Source organism: Pelodiscus sinensis, chromosome 6, assembly GCF_052426305.1.
Source record: "Pelodiscus sinensis isolate ZL-2025 chromosome 6, ASM5242630v1, whole genome shotgun sequence".
Taxonomy (NCBI): Eukaryota; Metazoa; Chordata; order Testudines; family Trionychidae; genus Pelodiscus; species Pelodiscus sinensis.
Genome location: NC_143057.1, coordinates 22,185,299 through 22,200,095, shown reverse-complemented (window position 1 = coordinate 22,200,095; position 14,797 = coordinate 22,185,299).

The window sequence follows — 14,797 nt, the reverse complement described above, 5'->3', positions numbered from 1 at the left end:
CCTTCTGGTGCAGTTACTGCAGGCTGCCCACATGGCACTGCAGGGACAGGACCCACAGCTCACTGCAGGGCACCTCCCCACCTCTCTCCTCATGCTGCTCATGCAGCACAAGCCCTTCCATCCTCTCCTGCACACCGTGCACTGCTGCTTCTGGCGACAAGACATCGGTTCTGACTGGTGGGGCTGGATTGTGATGGAGCAGTGGGATGACTAGCAGTGTCTCCAGAACTTCTGCGTATGGAAGGACACCTTCCTGGAGCTGTGTGAGTGGCTCGCCCCTGCTCTCAGACGATGGGACACCAACATGAGACTTGCCATCCCCCTCCAGAAGCAGGTTGCTATCGCACTTTGGAAATGCACCATGCCGGACAGCTACTGCTCTGTTGGGAACCAATTAGGCATGAGGAGATTGACTGTCAGGGTCATGCTCATACAGGTTTGACTCTCTTACTATTGTCCTAGGAGGGCGGTGAACTCCTGGAATGGGGTTCTCTAGGGAAGGGAGGGGTGGACTTTCCCTCCCTGCAGGTTTTGCAGTCACGCCTTCACAAAGCCCTGATGGTGAACTTGGGAGTCGCTCCTGCTGTTGGAAAGAGCTTGGTCTCAGGAAATTCCCAAGGGCTCTGGCAACTCTGTGATTCTGTTTGTATCCTTCTACAGGTGGTGACGGCCATCAACACCATCCTGCTGTGCAGGGTCATCATCCTGGATTACGTCGACCCCATCGTGGCATGGGCTTCCCCACACTCCCATCCAGGGCTTTGATCACTGGATCTCCGATCATATCAATTGGAAGGGATACTTTTCAATAGTTCTGCAGGCCTTCATGGACCACTGAGGCTGGTTCACCAACATCAATGTCGGAGAAAGTGGACAATGCCCACATATTTTGCAGCCCCAACCTCTTCCAGGGGATGAATACCGACACATTTTACCTGATTGCACCATCAGGGTTGGGGATGTGGACATGCCATCTGCATCGTGGGGGACACAGTCTAACCTTTGCTCCCCTGGCTGATGAAGCCCTACATGGGACATCTGGACCCCATGAAGGAACGTTTCAATGGCAGGCTGACCAGGGACTGCATCCAGGAGGCCCTGAGCAAGAGTTTCAGACTAGGACACCTGTGACACTCTCCCTTAGGCCTCCCCACAAGAGCACTCTGCCTTGCCCTCACTGTGCCTTTCCTCCTCCACCCCTCCCTTCATACCTTCCCTTTCATCCCTCTCCTGCAGACACAATAAACCACACTTCATGTTTTGAAAGAATAAACCATTTTTTAAAATTTGGGGCAAATATAACTGGGGAAAGAACCTGGGAAGGGAGGAGGGGGGAAGAAGCGGAAGGTGGGACTCAGGGATGAGGCTGGGACTGGTGCCTGCCTTGGAGAGATTCACCACCTCATGTGCAGGGACCTCAATGGCCACGGGGGAGCTAGGGGAAGAAGCTGGAGGCGCAGGAGCGGCAGCAGTAGCAGCAGCAGGAGCAGGGCTGCTGGACTGCTCAATGGTGGCCACCAGGTGGTCGATAATGGCAGTGTATGCTGTACACATGCTCCAGGCCTGCTGCAACAGCTCCTGCGAGGAACTTTCCAAGTCCGAATTTCTAATCACACCATAATATGTAAATCTGGCATTTGACACTGACCCGGGTATCATTACACAGAAAATTACCATGTCTCCATAGACTGTCAAGTACACATGACTGTAGGTGTCTAATCCTTTGGGGAAAATCGAAAGGGGGAGAGGGGAAGAGAGAGAGAGAGAGAAACCTTCTCTCTAGGAAAACACCAGCCAGCAGAAATTTTCCTCTATTCCAACTGTTTGTTGGTCTTTTCAGGAAATTTTCTGATTCATTTTATCTTTTTGTGATATCCCAGTATGAAAAAGAGGTACATTAAACTAGTGTTTTCTGAAGTATCTGGTTCACTTCTGGGGATGTTGAAGAATTAGTTGCAGGGAGGGTGGTGGGAAGACACAGAGACCATTAATTTGTTCTCCAGAATCTCAGCTTTTTTTTTAATACATTGTCTTCAGGTTCCCTAGCTATGAATAAAAATGTCAATGTGAACATATAAACTCGTGTCAAATTCTGCCTGAATTTGCAGAGAAACAACAGTTTTGAGGTGTGACCTGCTCTATTCATCTCAGTGGGCACTGTTTTTGATGCCAATAATTATACTGAAAATATCAAATATGTTGACTATTCCACTGTTCACAGCATGCAAGAAAGGAGAAGGAGTCTCATATTAGGATGATCAAATCTGGGAAGGCCTTGAACAACATATGGTGGTACTAAAGGCATTACAACTGGTTTCTATTTTTCCCCAATAGTGACCTCAGTTTTCCAAAGTTTGGGAAAAACCAAGCAGTCAAAACACTAATCAAGAAATACCTTAAAGGTAGTCTAATACTGACTTAAGTAAAAAGGCTACCAAAACCAACAAAAATCACCCTAAACTCAAATCTGCTATGATATAAAACAACATTCCCTTATATGGTTGTTTGTGTTTTCATGATGCATCTCTTAAAAACTAAGTTTGTTCAACAATAGCATGGAACCATAACTGTTTTTCCCCCCAAAATGTATTTCCCCTTTTGCTCAGCTTTGTCTTCATCAGACATTTTTGCTCCAAACTTATCCCTTCTGCCACCATCAATTCAGTCTTAGCTATAGAAGTGCTAATAGTAGACAATTTGCTGCTGGCTGACAGGATCGTAACCCTGTTTTATTATGAACAGAGTTAGCTAACCTAATGCTCAAAAGCCCGCAGACCCTGGCAACCCTATCTGCACGAGCACACTCGTTGCTAGCATTGGTCTAGCTGAACAGAGGGTAGCAATGGTGGGAAACCTGAGACAAAACTCTCTCAGCACACCCTGATGGAATCTACTGCTGTTGCCTAAGAGACAAGCAAGACCTATTGATTCATCTTTAAGTGATGTCCTCATGTGTGTTCCACTGTTGGTGTTGGGCTCGTGCACGCACGGGGTTGGGGAAAAGGGGGTGACATTCATGCCTTTGGAGTTCGCACTTGTGATCCGAGGCCCCTCAGTTCCTTCATCGCCGCCCACGGCTTCAGATGGTGCTCGATCCCTCTCCTTCTCTTCAGTCATCTGTTGACAGGAATAGAGTTAGAATTAGTGCAGAAGTTGTTTTTCATTTTTATAGTTAGCAGTAGCTAGTTTAAAAAATATATTTTGAGTTTTATTGTTGTAAATAGTTAAGGTGCCTAAGGTGTGGCATGCTGCCAGCTTCATCAGCCATGATCCTCAGGCCTGTCTTTAAAAAAAAAAGGGGGAAAAAAAGGAAGAATCAACAGAATACCGGGCTCCCCTGGATTAAAGGAATGTGAACAATGATGTGACCCTGATGGCCTGCCTCCGATGGCCACAGGTTTTCCATTTGTTGCCTGGGTGAGACACATGTCCCACAGAAGAGAGTGCATTGCTGTAGCCTCACAGCGAGGGTTCAAAAAGATTGAGAGCTGAGGCTGCACATGTTATTTGACAAAGCGCTTGAGCCTCAATCAAACAAGGAGGACAAGCAGCACCATGACAATGCACTACTGAGAAGGAGACCCTGAGTGCCTCTTTACCTAAGTCTTCAGCTATAAGAGGGTTTCTCCAGCTCGCTCCCTACCACCACAAGTTAGTATGGGAGACAGGCCGGGTTCCTCCAGCATCAGGTGTCCCCATGCCAGGTGTAACCATACACCCGGTGCACAAACACTTCCTCCGCTTTACAGTAGCTTCAGACTATTTCCAATACAGAGCTCTTCCTTTCGGCTTTGCGTCTGCCCCCAGAATATTTTCCAAGACCCTGGCAGTAGCCTCAAAATACCTATGCTGCAAAAGTATTATGATTTTTCCTTTCCTGGATGATTGCCTCATTTGAGGCCCTTCCCAGCAAGCAACAAGAAATATGCTTATTTTCATGAAAGGGGTTTTCAAATCCCTTGGCCTCATTATCAACAAAGAGAAGTTTACCATATGTCCCACCCAATCCATAGAATTTATAGGGGCTCATCTCGATTCCACAACAGCATGAGCATACCTGCCAAATCACCGTCTTGACTCCATAAAAAGTTTGGTTTCAATCACGATGTTGAGTCCAAATGACTCAATTCTAACCTGCCTTTGTCTCATGGGCCATGTGGCTGCTACCACATATGTAGTCCTATATGCATGCCTGCACTTCCATTGCCTTCACCATTGGTTTGCCTTGGTGTATACACTGGCCAAACACCATGTACACAGACAAGTATCGATTCCCCAGAGTATTGTCATTACGTTGGTGGACTCAGAATCCTCAGAATCTTCTGGCCAGCGTCCTATTTCATCCATATTACCACAGATGCTTCGCTCCTTGACTGGGGTGCAGCCATCCATCCATATTGCCACAGATGCTTCACTCCCTGACTGGGGTGCTCATTGCAAGCATTATCGAGTTCAGGGCAAATGGTCTACCCACGAGACTGTGCTCCATATCAGTCTCCTGGAGCTCCATGTGGTCTGCAATGCCTGCATACATATCCGGTGTTCCATGGTACGCATCCTCACCGACAATGTAACTACCTTGATCCTTTTATGCAGAGTGATGCTTCTGTGGAACTGGTGTATACACAACAACATCAATATCACCGCATCATGCCTTCTTAGAGTCAAGAATACTATTGCATATACCCTCCGTCACCAGTTTGCAGTGGACCATGAGTGGGAAATCCAAACCGGGTCCTACACAACATCTTCCACCAATAGGGTTGGACATCCATAGACCTCTTCACCAGTGGCCAAAATACCAAGGGCCCACAGTACTGTTTCAGAGCGGGCATAAGACCCAAATTGCTAGGAGATGTCTTCCTTACCTCATGGAATACTCACCTCCTTTACACCTTTCCTCCCATCCTGCTCATCTCCAGAGTCCTGCACAAGATACAATCGGGCAATATCTTGGTCATCCTCATAGCCCCAGTGTGGGCCAGGCAGACCTAATTTCCCTATCTCTATCAGATGTCTCTCCAACCTCCTTACTCACTTCCGACCCTTCCAGATCTCCTATCACAAAATGGGGGCACTCTTCTCCACCCACAGCTGCAGACACTGTATCTGATGGCTGGGTTTCTCTCTGGTTCTCAGAGGTAGAGCAGAGATGTTCACAACAAGTAAAGGCTGTCTTACTCCACAGTAGATGTCAGACCACTCGCAATACTTACCTATATAAGTGGAACCGCTTTACAACCTGGTGCACGAGTAACAGGACTTGGCCATCTTCTGTACCTCTTTACAAGGTCCTTGACTACATTATGTTCCTGAAACAAGTTTTGTCATTTTCATTACTCAGGATGCACCTAGCTTTGCTCACCATGTTTCACCCTCTGACTGATGGTTTTTCTATATTTGCTCACCTTTCTCAAAGGCCTACATAATCTTGATCAGTCATGTACACGTACTCCACCCACCTGGGATTTGGTATTGGCTCTTACGGCACTTTCAAGACTGCCTTTTGAGCCGATGGCCAAATGCACACTCCACCTGCTAACAGTAAAGACAGTGTTTCTACTGGCCATCATATCAGCCAGGCAAGTTAGTGAGTTTTCTGGTCTCACAGCATCACTGCCATATACCATTTTTCACAAAGACAAAGTCGTCCTCTGACCCCATCCTTCCTTCCTGCCTAAAGTCAGGTTGGATTTCTGTATCAATGAGCCTATTGTTCTCCCTGCCTTTTGTCCAAAGCCTCATGGTTCCTGAGAGCAGGCTATTTTACATACCCTAACTGTCAGAAGGGCAATCATTCTACATAGACCATACCCAACACTTCTGCAAATCACAGACTCTATTCATCTCACTGGAAGTGCATGCCAGGGGAAGGCCACTCTTGTTGCAATGTGTATCAAAATTGATAATATCCTACATCATTTGATGTTACTCACTCAAGGTAGACCTCTCCATATATCCCCCAGCGTGCATTCTACTTGAGCAATAGCAGCATCAACAGCCTTCCTCAAGGGAGTACCACTCAAGGGTATCTGCTGAGCTGCTACCTGGTCTTCTAACCTGGCTTTCACAAGTTCTGCAGTCACTGACACAGTCCTTTTATTTGCACACAAGACACAGCTGAAGCGCACCTGCCATCCTGGGGGTACAGCTATGTAGTCACCAACAGCGGAGCACCAACGGGGACATCACTCAAGGAAGAAAAGGAAGTTACTCACCCTGTGCATTAACAATGATTCTTCAAGATGTGTGACCCCGTGGGTGCCCCACAACCCACCCTCGTCCTTTTTCTTCAGTTTGACCATTCAAGAGGGCAAACATGGAGAAACTGAGAGGACTCAGGCCATGTGCACAAACTCCAAAGGTGTGAACAGCATGCTCCCCACCCCCACGCGTGTGCGGCCTGACTGGATACAGCTAGAAAAAGAGTCTGATCTGCGGTGCCCGGATGAGCTGAACACCAACAGTGGAGCAACCATGGGGACACAAATCTTGAAGAACCACCATTACTGCATAGGGTAACTTCCTTTTTTCTTTTGCTAAATATCTATACTTATGCACTGTGTTAATCTCAAATGCAAGGCCTCTAAATCCCATGAGTTAAAAAGGGAGCTGTGGAACGAGTCTGTCCTCCCTATACTATCTAACTTCAGTCCTGACTTGGAGAGTCCAAGCTTCCTAAAATAAGAGGTCATTCAGTCTCCCCAGACTCATTACCACACCTCTCCAGATCAGAGCCTACAAGTGTTTTGAAATGGTGCCAAACTATATGGGATGGTTTTCATAATATACTCTACTGTCCACTAGGGACTGAACAGAGACCACTAAACCAATTTCACATAGGAGTTAAGATTTAAGTAATTTTTTAAACAACATTTACATGTTCCATATATTTTTTCTTCAAGAAAAAAGTCCTTAAAAGACCGAAATAGAATAGTTTCTGTAATGTAGGGTAATTTCACATATGATAAATATAGTACGTGCCTATGACTTGTAGTCAATTATAGAATTTATCCTATATCAGATGAAACAAGTTTAATAAACCACTTAAGTGTTTTAAGGTATGCATTCTACCAGGATGAATGATGTATTTATCTACAGTCTAATGTATATGTTCTATCATTCTGAATATTAAATAGAAAAAGCTATGTTTAAATAATGTGAAGGGTCTGATTTAAAGCAACAGATGCCAATAAATACAAAGTTTATGTTGCCAACCCAGCCCTATTTTATACAAATTGTTTAAAAAATGTATGTGGCATGAATTATATCATATTTATATTTATGTTTCCGCCTCTACATTTGATTTCCTGAATTTTGTGTCAGTCTCTTCATTTACTAGCATCCTTTTTAATTTTTTTGAGACAAGCATGTCTTTTATGAAAAGTTTTAACATTTATAATGCTTGCTTGAGAGAACAGAATGATTCCTTTGGTGCTGTTAGTGCCTCTGTTTTATAAAGAATCAGAAAGTTTTAGAAAACATGCATTAGTTACCATATTAACTTTTTATTGTTTACAAGAAAGACCAGAATAGCTCCCTTGGAGCTTATCTGATCTCTCAAGTTACCATGTAACTTGCTAGTTATTTAGGATGCTTATTAAAAATTGAAATAACTATAGACCATTTAAGGAGATGTTTAACAAAATAAATAATGGCAAGGTGGTAGCCTATAGAGTTCATTTTTCACTCTCTAAATGGGTTGGGTTCTAATTATTTTGCCAAGCGTAAGCAACTTTATATGCCATTATGTCTTAAATGACAAAGGATACATTTTAAGGAACCAATCCTAATTATCCTGAAGTCAATGGTAGTTTTGCCACAGACTTCAGTGGAAAAAACTTCAATTCTAAATTGGGACATATACATGTGAAAGGGGTAATATCTATATCCAAGGCTGCTTCAGAAAATGCTACCAAAAACAAGCAGCTGTAGCAGGTCATGGAAGTATCCTCAATGATGTGATGTTCACAACTCATGCTCCAGTGCCAGCAATATGACGTATCAGCAAAATAACCAAATGTGATTTTTGGATTGCAAATTCATAAGCATAATGTCATAGAGGCTGTTTCTTGAATACTGCATTCAGTTCTGGGTTCCTCCAAACCAGAAGATAAAGCATAGGGTTCATTTAAATAGCAAAAAAAGTAAAAGACAATGTAATCTAGTGGGCAAAAGCACAGAACTAGGAGCCAGGAAATCCAGAGTTCAGACACTGGCCTATTCTACACTAGGACTTCACACCAAATTTAGCCTACAGTCAATTTTCTAAGTGATATGTCCACACTACCAAGACAGTTGTGCTTCCCTTAGCGGCTGCAGAAGTTGATGTCTGTACTCCTGCTTTTCACCAGGAGTAATGCTATTCCTGACCATGCATGGTAGAAGCGACACTAGTGTAGATGCAAAGCTGCCAGAATTCTGATGATATTGGCTTCTGGGAGGCCTTTTGCAGTCTTTCATTATGACCACTCTGGACAGAACTTCTGCCTCTACTGCTCTCCTGCTGAGCTCAAAAAGCCCTGGGAACCATAGAAGGTTCTGTCCCAGCTGGCTAGCCTTGTAAGCCCATTGTGAGTGAGTAGCACACACAGGACATAAGGACATGAGTTCCTCTAGCAAACCGGGGGACAGTGCAACGATGGCGAGTATTTCTGCTCACATGGCCTCCACTTCCCAGGGGCACAGAAGAGCACCAGCCTGGACTGTCCAGGAGACCTTGATGTGGGGGGAGATGAAGCCACGCTGCATGTGCTCTGAACCAATAAACAGAACACTCAGCTCTATCGCAGGATTGCAAACTGCCTTGGGGTGAAAGGATATTCCAGGGACACCCAGCAGTGCAAGGTGAAAATCAAGGAGCTGTGCCAGTCATATCATAAGGCAAGGAGGAGAGTGGTTGTTCTGGGGTGGCATCTCACACCTGATGTTGCTCTGACTAGCTGGACAATATTCTGGGGGTCCCACAGTGTGGTCATCAAATCTGGCCAAGACATGCCTTGTGTCAGCCAGGAGGAGAGTGGAGTAGCAGAGGGGCACAGTGTTTGAAAGCCATCTACGGCACCCGCACAGTTAGGGAAACCCACGGCTTTCTGAGGATTCATTTGTTAATATTTTACAGTATAGTATAGATGCATAGCATAGGAGGTGTGCTAATTATTACTATTCCTAGCCAACTGGACTTTTTATAAACGCACAAAGTTTGACTCAGTTTTAATTTTGGACAAAGGATCAGATCTATTCCGGTCTTATCATTCTCTCCAGTCTATAGCCATTATACAAGGCAGGCACCCATTCTTTTTTTTTTTTTTGAATGAACTTCAGCCTGTAGAACTGTTAATGAGTTCATTCTAGGTGCATTTATTGAGTCTGCTTAAAATATACTGACAGAGTGCCAGAGCTGCAGAGATGTTAAAAAATGATGCTGGCAGGTTAAACTCTCACATAATGTGTTCAAAGGAGCTTAATATTCCCCCTAATTTAGTTATCCATCAAATGTGATTTCCAGTGTGTAGTTTCCTCTCTCTGACCTAAAGATCAGAGAATGTGGAAATGAAAATACCTGTGGAAATGAGCTAACAACCATTTTTCATGTTGCTCTCCAAAACATTGTATACAATGTAAATATTTGTATAGAACAAAACTGAGAATTTTAAATTCAAACATACTCTCAGTATTAACATATAACTGCAGGAGCTGGAAATCTACCAAAACGTTAGACAGAAACTAGACACCTTCCTAAACAAGTGTGTATGAAAGATTCTGGGCATTGGTTGGAAAGATTTTATTACCAATGAAGACATCTGAGAAATCACCAGCTAGAAGCTTGTTTTCACCAGAATCAGAAGGAAGCACTGGACATATTTAGTCCATGTAGTCCAGATGCTAACAAACAGACTCCCACATGAAGTTATCAAGTAGAAACCAACAGGTACGAGGAAACAATGGCACCCAAGAGAAACCTTAAGTAGAATAGTTAATTGAGAGGGAAGAGCAGTGAATCTCAATGCCATAGAGCAGTTGGAAGCAGTGGCAACTGACAAAGAGGAATGGAAGAAACTATTTTTCACCCTGTGTTCCAACACTACTGTGGCAAGTTTGTAAAACAAAACAAGAACAAACTGTTAACCCTGAACAGTGCACCATATGGACAATATAACATCTATAGATAACAGATTCAAAATGGAGTCTGTGGACTGAGGGACTATTCAAAATGGGAACCTGAAAAGCTTTTGCCGCCAAAATTACCATCTGCAAACGGCACATGGCTGTGCACACTGCACCATAGTGCTGCACACAGTGTGAAAGTTTGCACACGACTCTAGTTTTGCACCCAGCACTACACCCTGCTTTGCACTAGAGACGCTTAGAGTTTTCCTGCCTCGAACTTTATAAAACCCAGAATCCTGAGGAGATCGGGTCGGCAGTTTTACTACACCATCGCGGAAGAAGGAGACCTCTAGTCAGAAGACTGTGGTGAAGGCCCAGTCGAGCTGACAGACCTACCCATTCCATTCCTGCCACCCTCAGGGTGCTTCAGCCCACACTGTGGCAATAGCCCAGTAATAGTGAGCCTTGGTTACCTGATTGCTCTCTACATCATTGGGACTTACAGAGCATCAACATTGTTCAGCATCTGCTGTGGTGAAGGCCCTCATGGCGCCTAGAACTGCTCTGACATCACCCACAAACTGCACATCCGCCCGTGGTACCAGCAGCGGTACATCTAACCGAGCGTCTCTCCACACCCTCAAGGACGCCTCAGTGTTCCTCCCCTGACCGCTGCCTTAAGCTAAAGGGCAGAAGATCCTGACCATCAAAGCTGCCTCTGATGGACTAAGTAAGCCATTCTGCTTTTAGTCATCTCTCCTATATTCTTTTATTTCAGAGGGTGAGGGGCTGGGTTGTCAGTTCGGTGTTGTGTTGTTGTTATTTGCCTGTTGTATTTCAATACATCTTCTATTTAAATTTAAATCTGATACATGTTCGTATTTATTCAGCAGGACTGGGGGTAAATCCGCTGGTGACAGATATGGTGGTTTCCAGGCCGGACCTCCTTCTGGGGACAAAGGCATTTTAACACCTAATCAGAGCAGGCCCCATTAAATTTCGTTTACTAGTGCGCCTTTGCTGGTAACAAAACAAACAAACAAAAAGATTGTCCAGAAACCTTTAAATCTAAATTTTGAGGAGGACAAAATTCCCAGGGAACTATGCAATATGGTGGACAGAACCATACAAATGCAAATGTTTCTAGATGTCTAACTGATATTGATATTTAAGTTTCTCGTGACTTCAGATTCTTCCTTGAAGCCTAATTCAATGCTCATTGAAGTCAGTAGAAAACTTAACACTGACTACAATGGAGATTCTATCAGGCATCAAATTAATTGTCACAGGAAATACCAGAAAAATAAATATGAAAGTCTTAACTGCACAAGGTAATAGCCCAAAGTCTAATTAATACAGAAGTCAGAAAAATATTTCTCTGATGGCAAATTGACTTATTTAGCTCTGGTCTACCAAGTATATTTAAAAAATCTGAAAGTGATATTGAATTAATAAATAATTCATTTCACATAATTTCAATACTCTGATATCTAGTTGTTGTATCAAAGGAACTCCATTAGAAAGATAAACACTTAAAATTACTTGTATCATAGTAAACTGTTTTGGATGCTGGATACACAATTTAATGCTAATACTTTGCCAGGAAATTACATGGTTTAAACAACATACCAAGTATGTATTGTGATCAATAGAAGTTTGCTCTTCTATGTTAATGACCATTCTCTTTGAAAGTGGGTGGATCTAGCCATTTGTTTCCAATGGCTAGATCCACCCACTTTCAAAGAGAATGGTCATTTACATTTTATGCAGACTTTTTTCTGCTGGAATTAACATGATCAAGTATAACATCATTTAAACGTAATGTTAAGAATAAACAAATAAGAATAAAACAAAACATAAGCAAATTAAGGTTCCATGGCCGTGTTAACTTGGCTGTGAGGCACAGCCTGTATATTTTATGGTATACATTTCAGGACATCAAAGGCCTACTGTGTGTGCAAGGAATGCACGATGCACAAGAAAGGATTGCAGTGTATCTGGAATACAATATAGGAATCAAAAAGCAAAGAATTCAGGTGTGTATCCAAACAGTACTAAGCTCGATAACTACATATATGTACAAAGGAGCTACATTATTGAGGCTGTTGGAAGCATACATTTTGCAACTGCTGACTACTGTGATTTTAACTACACACTTTTAATATTGCATTCTATAGATGATGGAACAATGAAGAGGATTTTGACATCAGAGTCAAAAGACTAAACATTGAGCAAATGAGGGAATGGGATTTTTTTGGTTGGTTGGTAAAAACATCTGATTTTCCAACTTAGTAAAGAAGAAATTTCTTTAAAGACTCCAGTGGAACTTTTAAGTCTCATGCGGAAAGACAGCTCTCCTCCCTCCCACCCCAGCCTAGTCAAGAAGGGGTTAAATGGCTGCTCAGTGCTTTTTTCAGTCCCAAGCCGATGCACATGTAAGGCATGACAATCCTGGAGAAGGCAGGGTCCTAGCTCAAGTTGGATGGCATTCAAGGAATAGGTGGAAATAGTGCACAAAGCTTCTAGAACTGGGGAAACTGCTTGCTTGAGCCCTCTGAGGCAAGAGAAGGGTCAGCTTTTCTTTTTTTTCCCATTTGGAGCCCTAAGACTCAACCTTGGTAATTTGGACAAACAAGGAATAAGGAATCCAGACCTGCACTTACCCTAAGACTGGGCAGAGGGGGCTGTTTTTGTGAGCTGTGGAGATTAGGGATGTTAAAGACTAGTCAACTATCGGATAAGCAAATGCTTATTGGATAGTCAGTCGGCTAGTCGATTCCCTCCCCCTTGCTGCCTCTATCTTTTCAAAAGGACCTTGGTACAAGTAGTTTCTGGGCCTATTAGGTTACAACAATGTGAAGTGATGTCACCAAGTGGATACGGCTTTATTAGAGTCTAACAGCCTTAGCACTGAGTATATTAAACACAAATATAGAATTTATAAAATTCAGCCTCTGCTCCCTACTCCTCTACAAAAAAAGCTCAACTTCTCAGAGGACTCTGTCTATTGCCAAGTTCTAAACTTCAGCCATTCTTTTGCAGTAGCTTAACACTTCTTTTTAGTGGGAGAAATATTTTTTCACTCTCTTATAGCTAAGTGGATTTGCTCACCTCAAACTGAACCAGGAAAATGTCACCTATGGCAGGCCAGAGTCTAAACATGGTAAACTTCACTCCATCAAATCAGAATGTCTTGTGTCTTCATTTAAAATCTTCTCACCACGAAGCATCCAAGATCTAAGTGACAGATTTTGAAAGTGTTAGTACATAGTATACTAGCTTCCCTATTGAAAACATATTAATAAAAACAAAGGAACACTCATAACATATGACTGTCAAGTTTGTGAAGACAGATGTATGACATTTTAAGCAAAATAATAAATATTTTGTGTATAACCATCAGCTAGTTGTATCCCTTTTACAGGATCAAAGGCCTCAGAGGGGGGACTGTTGGGCGAAGAAAATGGACAGTGGAAGCATGTGACTCAGAGGACCAGGCAGAGGAAAAGATGGGTCAGTGAAGGAAAAATAGAGCTCAAGAACAGGTATGTGGAGCTGGAAAATGAAGAAGGGGTACAGCAGGTAGATAATGAAGATGGAAGGGTAAGGAAGAAGAGAAGAGTGGCTAGTTCCATAGATAAAGGGGAAGACTTAATGGAGACAACACCAATAATGAGCATTAGGATTACAAGGGAAAATAGGAATGGTAAGGGCTTGCAGCCAGAGGAAGCTAGAGATAGACCAGAGAATTTCACTGTCACTAGGAAAAGGCAGGTCTATGTGATTGGGGACTCCTTATTGAGAAGAATAGATAGGCCTGTAACCAGAGCTGATCCAGAGAATAGAAGGGTGTGCTGTCTGCCAGGTGCTAAGATACGAGATGTGGAATTGAGGTTGAAGAGAATTATTAAGGGAGCAGGAAGGAATCCATTGATCATCCTTCATGTAGGAACAAATGATACGGCTAGATTCTCGCTGGAACAAATTAAGGGAGACTATGCTAGGCTGGGGAGGATGCTCAAGGAAATTGAGGCTCAGGTGATCTTTAGTGAGATTCTGCCTGTTCCTAGAGAAGGGCAACAAAGATGTGACAGGATTATGATGATCAATAGATGGCTTAGGCAGTGGTGCAATAAGGAGGGCTTTGGGATGTATGGTCACTGGGAGGCATTTATGGGCAGAGGACTGTTCTCTAGAGATGGACTTCACCTAAGTAGGGAGGGAAATAGACTTCTAGGATGGAGGCTGGCTCAACTTATTAAGAGAGCTTTAAACTAGGAATTTGGGGGAGATGGTTGGGAGATGCCCAGGTAATCTCTACGCCAGATTTTAACACTGAGATGGAGGAAAACGAAGTAAGAAAGGATATAGCTGGGGGTAGGAGAATGAACATGAGGAAGGGTGGGGTGACTACTAGTCTAATAAGTCATATTGGAGGTATAACATCTGTGCCAAATTGGGTAAAGAATGTGAATGAGGCCAAACAGCAAAAATTAAGATGTTTGTACACCAATGCGAGGAGCCTAGGTAACAAAAAGAAGGAACTAGAGCTATTGGTCCAGGAAGTGAAACCAGATATTATAGGAATAACAGAAACATGGTGGAATACTAGGCATGACTGGAGTACAGGTATTGAAGGGTATGTGCTGTTTAGGAAAGACAGAAATAAGGGTAAAGGTGGTGGAGT